We start from the raw sequence: 9,870 nt of genomic DNA, 5'->3' as shown, positions 1-9,870 counted from the left end.
GGTGCTTCAGTTTCCGAATTATGTAGTTCCAAATCATCCTCTGGCTTTTCTCCATGATGATACCAAAATCTATAATTTTGAAGTATTCCATAAACAATCAAATGCATTTCAACAGATTCCCTAGACCCAAAATGTGCATTTGCACATTTAACACATGGGCATCGAATTTCATTTGTTGTCCTTGTTCTTTCAAAAGCATAGTCTAAAAAATTTTCAATCCTCTGTCCATATGTTTCACCAAGTTGATCATTAATAAGATCCATTCATTTCTTATCGGGTGTCATTCTATATTCAAAAAGGTGGATAAATTTAACTATAAATCAGATTCCAAGGATCCCTACTGTAGAAAACGAAGAGGAAATATAAGTAATCAGATTCTAAGGATCCCTACCATAGAAAACGAAGAGAAAATACAAATAATCAGATTCTAAGCTTCTCTGACATAGAAAACAAAGAGAAAATACAAGTAATTATATTCTAAGGATCACTATGGTAGAAAACGATGAGGAAATACAAGTAATCATTCTAAGGATCTCTGTCATTGAAAATGAAGAGAAAATAGAAGAGGTAATAGAAAGGAAGAAAGAAAAATATCTCACCTAAAATAGGAGCTTGGAGATTGTTGCCGGACTGCTGATCTCTTGATTTTCTCTGCGACGGTGGAACTGCAATGAGGAGTCGTCGTTGAGTGCTCAAAGCCCTAGAGGTGGAAGGGGACACAGAACTATAGGGAACCAACAATGTCACTGCAGGAATAGGGTTTTCCTACCTGCTGGACCTGCTGATCTCTTAAGCTCGACGACAACAATAGAACCCAAGGAAGATGAAGAGTCGTGCGCGCCCTGCTAACCACCGGACCAGCTGATCTCTCGAGTTCAACAGCAATGATAAAAAGCGAGGAAGATGAAGAATCGCGAAAGCCCCTGCTGCCCGCCGAACCTGCGCTCCCCTGCTGTCCGTCGGACTTGAGCGCCCCTACTGCCTATCGGATCTGCTGATATCTTGAGCTCGACGGCAATGGAAGAAGGCGAGGAAGATGAAGAGTCACGCGTGCAAAGAAGCAGGGGGAGTTTGGGGGCTTAGACGCATATAGGTGGCAAAAATAAGGGTTGATGCATTTAGGAGAAAAAATGAGCGTGGGTTGGATTAGGATTGGGGTTGAACGCATGAGATTAGATGAGGGTAGAGTTTAATACTATTTACTTTATTTGAGTCAAAAATTATCTCAACAGTTGGATTATAAGATAGTTTAGTATCTTTGATTTGATTTATCTCAACTATTGGATTAGGAGATAGTTTTGTGTCTTCAATTTAATTTAAGTCTCTTTTCGAAGCTTTTGATTTTTTTTATTATTTTTAGTAATTTTCTATTTTTGGTATATTTATGTCACTTCTATATTCATGTGTGAATTAACAAAACTAATATTATCCACTGTGTCAATTTTTATTACAATTTTTTCTTAACTAGTTAGAATGTTGCAATAACGACGGGAGGAAATTTCGTCATTAAAGGCATGACATTAACGACCAAAATAACAAATACGGTCGTTAATGCCAAAGCATCAACGACATGAATAAATACCGTCGTTAATGCATACACATCAACGACGAGCACTAAATCCCGTCGTTGAACCACCAATAACGACGATATTTGATACCGTCGTTAATATTCGTTCTTAAAAATAGTTTTTTTAGTAGTGGATATTTTCATGTAATTGAGTTACTGATCTTATATTTGTCAAAATCATCTTTTACCGTACACATCTCATACTTTATGTTTGACATTATTTTTTACCATGTCTTGTAAGTTCTAACATTCTTATGGCTTTCCATGGACATCAAGGATACAACTCAATGGTTTCAGTATTTTGTTGTCGTAGACACTGAGGGAGTTTATCTACCTTATTTGAATATAACTATATCTTACTCACCTAGAAAGTCAGTATTCATATGTTTTGCTCTTTATTTGATGTTTCTTTTTTATTGCTAGGTGTTAACTTTGGTAGGTTGTGCTATTCATTAACATTTCTTGCGTGACTCAGATTCGAAGTACCATTCTAATTATTTACTGTATCAAATATCATAACCTTGGTTTAAATGTCTTTGTATAATTTTTAGGTATTCTTTAGTTTTATTTGCCCCAGGTGACATTCATATTATATCTAGTTAATTTTCATACTAAAATTTTATTTTCTTTTTAGGCTGAAATGGTGGAAATTCAATCGATTCAGCTAGAAGATGAAGTTTCTATCTGTATAGTCGATAATGTGCACCATCCTAAAGATGTTGATATCATGACGCAAGTCTTAGGCTCACGATCTCGTTACATGAAGAGTTTAGGTCCATTAACTAAACTATCTATAGAGGTTGGTTCTAGGGCCACGAACATCAGCTCAAAGCATAATGATGATGATGAAAAAATTACGACTATACAACAAATGATCAATGAACAAAAACAGACTATAGGTGAGCAGAAAAAGATGATAGTTGAGCATCAACAAAGATTTGATGCATTATTGCAACAACTTCAACATGTCATTCTCGATTTCTCTTTCCAACCTCCGTCAACAAGCTCTTCCCCATGATCTCCTTCTTTATATCATTGGCATTCAGTAACGCCTATGTAGTCTTTTATTTTGAAACATTTTTAATTAGTATTTGACTAATTATGTTTTGGATATTATTTTACTGGTTGTTTAATTTTTTGGAAAAACATTTGACTTGTGAATAGTAAGTCACACATCTATTAAATTTGATTGTCTGTAATTATTTTATTTGATATTTATATTTAATAGAAAATTATTTAGGACATATTTGATGTCACTTTCATATTATCACAAAAATTAAAATAAATAAATGAATTATGTCGCTTGAAGTGCATCACAAAATGTCTAATATCTTTGATGACATATTCTTGCATCACCAAATGATTATAATAATTTTAAAAAATTGAGTCGAGAAATATATTTCGCGACACAAGGTAAGCGTCGCCAAATGGTTAATACCCTTTGGCGACGCATACGGGAAACGTCACCAAATGACTACACCTTTAGCGACGTGTTCCTTAACGCATCGCAAAATGATTATATGAGCAATTTGCGACGCGTCTTGGTGACGCATTTTGGCGTAGCCAAATGTTCAACAACACATTTTGTTTACATTTGGCGATGTATTTCGACGCCACCAAATGTAAAATTTCTTATAGTGTCAGTTGACGACGCCGCCATATCTTGCTTCCGTCTATATTGGAGATGCATTTGATCCCTTTGATGACGCCGTAGTAGGATGACAAGTTGGTGATGACAGCCGCTGTGCTCGAGGAGTTCCTCAATAAGATCCCTTCGACAAAGGATGATTATATAAAACTGAAACGAATTTAGTTTCATTTAAAAACAATCTCTTTAATTTATATAAATTTAAAATTATTTTTTTCTATGTCTTAATTTTCCATTAAATTTTAAATAAAATTTTAAACAGAAATTATATGTTTTCAAATTATCTAATTTTTTTACCTAATTTTAATATTATTTTTATTTTTTAAAAACAAATAACAATATATATATATATATATATATATATATATATATATATATATATATATATATATTGTTATTTGTTTTTAAAAAATAAAAATAATATATATATATATATATACACGCGTGTGCACCACGCAGCACTTTTTTAATTTTTTTTAATATAATTTTTTTAACTTTCTATCGACTTCACAATTCCCAATTAGATTATAATATTCAAATTAAAAAATTTTAAGATTTTATATTTATGATTCAAATTTTCTAATTAGGTTATAATATTTAAATAAAAGAAAAATTAAAAATATACCTAATATATTTATGGGATAAAATAATGTATTTTGGAATTTACATTTACGGGGTATAATAATATATTTATTGAATATAATAATATATTTAGGATTTATATTAAAAATATATTATATTTATGGGTATAATAATATATTTAGAATTTATATTTAAAGTTTTTTAAAAATTTTACATCTAACTTAAGATTTTTTAACTTAAATTTATAGTGTTCAGTAAAAAAATTTAAAAAAAATAAGACATTTACAGGTATAATAATATGTTTACATAATATAATAATATATTTAAGATTTATATTTAAAGAAATATTATTTTTTAAAAATAAAAAAATTAAAAAAAAATAATAGGAGCGCGCGGATATCCTGCGCGCGCACAGTTACGCACTGTGCGACGCGCAGGATATCAGAATTCCGCATATAACTTGATATATATATATAGCTATACCGTCAGAATTTTTTATTCTCGCTTTTCTTCCCGCGCTCCGGTTAGGCTTTTCGCTCCCTAGGTTTGTCGGTATCGCCGCCGTTCGATCTGTCGCCGTCGCCGCTGCCGCCGTCCGACCGGTGGCCGCTGCTGCTGTCCCAGCCTCGCCGTCCGACCGGTGGCCGCTGCCGCTGTCCCAGCCTCCGTCCGTCTCCGTTAGAAATGGGGCAGCAGAAGACTCAGACGGCAGGGTGTGCGGCGTGCAATCACATGCGCCACAGATGTCTGCCGAATTGCATATTCGCGCCGTATTTCCCGGCGACCAGCCCGTCGTTCGGCTACATCAGTCAAGTCTACTCGTGCAACAATATCAAGAAGATTCTACAGAGCGCACCAGTCGAAAAGCGCACGAGGAAGGCGGAGTCGTTGGCGTTCGAGGCGGAGGCCCGCATACGTAACCCTGAGTTTGGATGCGTCGGCTACATTCATCTACTGCAGCAGCATTGGGCTCAGATCGAACGCGACATTCAGGAGATCAACGAGGCTCAATTTTCCGCCGCCAGCTATCAGCCACCCGTGGAGCAGCAATATTGGCATCAGATGCCTCAGTTGACGACGATGACAGCGCAGTCGTATCATGAGCAGCCAGACGATTTTCCGATTCCACAGATGACTCAGACTATGTCGGAGATGAGTCCGCTGCAGCAGCATGACCAGTTGGCCGAGATCGAGGACTTCCTCAACGAGACCCGTTCGGATGATACGATGACAGATGCTGCAGTCCAAGATTACGAATCCGATCTTAAGGACCTCCTCAGAGTGATCCCTTCGACACAAGATGATGGGACGACCGGCGCCGAGGTCGAAGAATTCGCCGCCGATCTCCAGGAGGACCTCCTCAGCAGCTATCAGCCACCGCTGGAGCAGCAATATTGGCATCAGATGACGACGACAGCGCAGCCATATCATGATCAGCCAGATTTTCAGACGCAGTCATATCATGAGCAGCCAGACGATTTTCCGATGCAGTCATATCATGAGCAGCCAGATTTTCAGACGCAGTCATATCATGAGCAGTCAGATGATTTTCCGACGCAGTCATATCATGAGCAGCCAGACGATTTTCCGATTCCGCAGATGACTCAGACTATGTCGGAGATGCGTCCGCTGCAGCAGCATGACCAGTTGGCCGAGATCGAGGACTTCCTCAGCGAGATCTGTTCGGATGATCTGATGACAGATGCTGCACTCCAAGCTTACGAAGCCGATCTTAAGGACCTCCTCAGAGTGATCCCTTCGACACAAGATGATGGGGTGACCAACGCCGAGGTCGAAGAATTCGCCGCCGATCTCGAGGAGGACCTCCTCAGAGTGATCCCTTCGACACAAGATGATGGAATGATCGACGCCGAGGTCGACGAATTCGCCGCAGATATCGAGGAGGACCTCCTCCTCGAGAACATTTTTTCTTATTATTAGCTAGACCTCAAGATGAACATTAAAAACGTTGTTGTACCTGAGACACATTTGTCAATTAATCAATATAATTAATCACAATTCTTTATTTTTTTATCCATGTAATTAATTTGGAAGTATCTGTTGAAATAAAGCATTTTTGCTGAACCATCATAAAGGTTAGCTAGTGAAAAATTGCATCAACTGCACCAGTCTGCATTGCATTGACGATCACTGAATCTTTTGAATTTTGAGCAGTTTTACATTATCTTCTGCCTTAACATCCATAACCGTCAGATACATCTACAGAAGAAACCCTGCAACAATAATACAATATTGATAAATAAATACGCTCAGTGTAATATATATAATTCACTGTTTTATCAAGTAACTGAGTTTGCACAAGCTCTAGCTTGGGATTTTATGCAAATCAATCAAGGTGTGACTTCAGTAAAATAGCCAACAAATATACAAGCTTTTTCCTTAGAGCAATAAAGAATTGGATGAAAGCCTCTATTAAGCAATAAGAATAAGGTGATTGTACTAGTATGATTGAGAAATCATGTATTTGGAAGCCTTTGAAGCAAACAAAATCAAATGTCTTTCATTAAACAAAATGCTGAACCAGTTCCAATTAAAGGCTAGAGTCTAAATTATTTTCAGTAACGAATTTTTAAAGGTTGTTTTAAGTTCTTAAAAAGCATTTTATATTTGTTAGACTAGGTTACCTTGTCTTAGCCTTTGGGAAATTAGCCTTCATTTTGGTTTATCAAAGAGGTTCAAATCCCCATGTAATGGACATTCTTCAATTAATCCAACTGTCCTTTCTCTTGTGAATTGTTCCTGGTGCTACATTAGCTATCCTTGATGTTGTTGATGCACTTAATATCACTTGAGAATTAAATACTGGGAAATGATTCACATTGCTCCCAAGGCTGATTAAGGTAGAGAGTTCTGTTATTGTAACCAAATTAAATGTGACAGGACAAGAAAAGCATATCTCTGATGGATCTCTTATTCTTATTTGTTATCAATCCTCTCTCACACCATTGCATTCCTCTTAATATATAGCTCATAAAATCATGTTTGTGAAATCATCTCTATAAAACTCTTAGCAAATATTTGCTACTATGAAAGAAAAAAAATTGCTAGTAACACAGCAGTTCAAGGATGAAACTATTGGTTGATAGGATAAATGATATGCAAGTGCATATTACAGGACTTTTATGTAGTCTAATCACTACCAATTTTAAACAACAAATAACTAATCTTTCTTTGATATGAAAATAACATTTTATTGTTCTCATAGTAGAATCAACAACAACAGATCTGACAAACAAACATGTTATTGTTCACATAGTAGAATCATTTGCAATGCAAATTTGACAGGTGAAAACCCTTTTCCAATTTCATTGGTGGCATTTAGAGAATAAGAGTTTGATTTTGATGCAAGGAATTTGAAGTACCTAAAATCCACCATGTGCCCCATGACTACTATATTTCTCACTAAAAGAGCTGGCCTCCAAGATGCATTTGAAGTCGGATGTCGTCCTTTGGGGTGATTAACCACCTGAGGATCTGAATCTGTATCAGCAAAAACCAGTATCCACATAGCATTATCATCTTGCAATGGAGTTGCAGCAGCTTCAGCAACACGATGATGTGAAGTCTCTTGCATGAGCTTCATATTCTGACAAGATGAAGTGTTGATCTCATCGTGAAAATTGAACATACCAATTGGAAGAATCTGAAAGATCAAATTGCCTGGATTCAAAAATATGAAAAGGAGTACCCTCTTCGATATGTTCCTAAGGGAAAACAAACTTGCTCACAATACAAGAAAATTGAGTTACATAACAAACATTGGAAAATAAAGGACTTTATGAAAGTAAACATAAAAAGAGCAAGAAATTGACACAAAAACTACTACAAAATTGACATCGACGATCATGTTGAAGAACAAAAATATAAAATATCAAAGCACAATATACTCATGATGCCCACAATCGAAAATTTTAAGCATCACAAAGTCTACTATTCAAAAATAGGGGAACGAATATATAATACTAACAGACATGGTTTAATAAATTAACTATTTTAAACATGTAACAACGTTAAGCAACCTACCATAAACCAAAGCTGCCAATGCCATTATGACCTACAATGAGACAATCACTCTTCGTACTGTTTTCAGCTCTACTGCAGGTCTTAAATAATCAAAACTTGGTAGCACAAACTCCTCCAAAGATTTACTGCAAAAACCAATGAGATATGACCATCAAATTACATATAAGCACAAAGTAACTGATATGTCAAAGAAAATCCCTCTTAGAGGTTGATTAGAGCGTACCAAAAATCAATGAGATATGATCAGTCATCGTGTGTATTGTTCGTGATATCTGGAATTAAAAATAATGATGTCAGTATAAAATCGACATACCAGTAATAAAAATCGATTAATTCAATTCCCACATATACATGGAACAAATATATATCGAATACATAAGCCAATATAAAAAATAAATTTTCGTTATTTAAGGAATCTCAGTTGACTAACACATTGAATTTGTTGACTAACTGTTGTGTTCGGACTATTTTACAATCAGAATTAATCCAATTAGATAGGGATATCTTATCTACGTTTCTTTTGATTTATTTCTAATACATTTTAAATCTTGACGCATTTGACAATTTTGACTTATTTTATCAAATCCGGCCTCTTGGAATGAATCTGGCCTGATTTGATTAGCCCTGCACATGTAATCAAATTATCCCAATTAATTCAATTATAAACTATTCTAGTTAAACCAACGAATGGTTTGAACCAGATCTAGATATTATTAAATCAAACTAATTTGATTAAACCAACTAATAATTTGAATCAGAACTGATTTGATGGGATCAAATTGGACCACAATTTAATTCAATTTCCTTTTTTAATTAAATATGCATTTTGTACATTAATTGTTAATCAATAAATGCATTTAATTAAAAAAACAAGAATCAAGTTTTTTTTAAAAATTCATATAAAAAATAACATTTTCCATGCATATTTAATAAAATTAAAAAATTTCTTAATTGATGGATGAATAATAAATATTGTTCATCTTCTTCTCGTGACAAACAAAATGCGAGCTTTCTCATGACAAACGCGAGACTTCTCGCGATCAACTTTCGCCTGTATTTAAGTGTGATCGCCGGCGCTCCTCTGTCATGACTCTACGCCGCCGAGGACTGTACGATTCTCATGTAGCCGGGTGGAAATCGCGATTCGGAAAACGATTCTGGCAGAGATAGCTGAAATCGCAACGTCGCGATTTCTCCATGCTTTCAAAAATGACTCTGATACCATTATTATATATTTGATAACATGAAACAAACACAGAATAAAATCGACAACAACTTACAATGACCTCACGAGAAAAACTTGGTCATCTGTCTTTAAGCATTTGCCGTTGGAAGAGTGATCACAAAATGGATTCGGAAAACTCTTCTCAAGATCCACAAACCAAAACCTCTGTTGCTCCCGAATGCTCTTCTCTTTGCTCGCTCATGATCACCTCACTTCCACCTCGAAATTTCTTGGATGCCTATTTATCATATGAAAGCATCAATTTGCAACTGATGTTTTGATAACTCATTTTATTACAGCATATGTGAGGAAGATGAATCAATCATGTAAACGTTGCAAAACATGCCCTCTCTCTATTGACTGGATCTGGGTGGTACTGAGGATTATATTTCGAGCAGACTAATGTTGATCCTCTTTCTATGACATGATTATATGATCATGTATATGAAAACTAGTAAATTCTTGACGTCATGATATTACAATAGAATATTCAAATTGTCATCAAATATTTAAATTTTTTAAAAAAATAAAAGACATAATCAAAAAGTATTGGACTCTAATAAATTTCTCACCAGTGCACAGTCATATTTACTTTTAATATAGTTAACACAATAAAGATTGCGCGGTTCGTTTGCTTCTCTCACTTCTCTTACTCCCCTCTCTTACTTGCGCGGAATCAGAGTGTCAACTGTAGGCCCCACGCCATCTTCGCCACTCCATCGCGTGTATGGACCAACATCCGACACGCCAGAGATGATGAATCCGACCGAACCGTCCCCATTCGAGAACCCGAGTCGATCGAAC

The sequence above is a fragment of the Zingiber officinale genome, chromosome 5A (genome assembly GCF_018446385.1).
Source record: "Zingiber officinale cultivar Zhangliang chromosome 5A, Zo_v1.1, whole genome shotgun sequence".
NCBI lineage: Eukaryota > Viridiplantae > Streptophyta > Magnoliopsida > Zingiberales > Zingiberaceae > Zingiber > Zingiber officinale.
The sequence above is the reverse complement of the archived record's forward strand: the minus strand, read 5'-3'. Positions refer to the sequence as shown.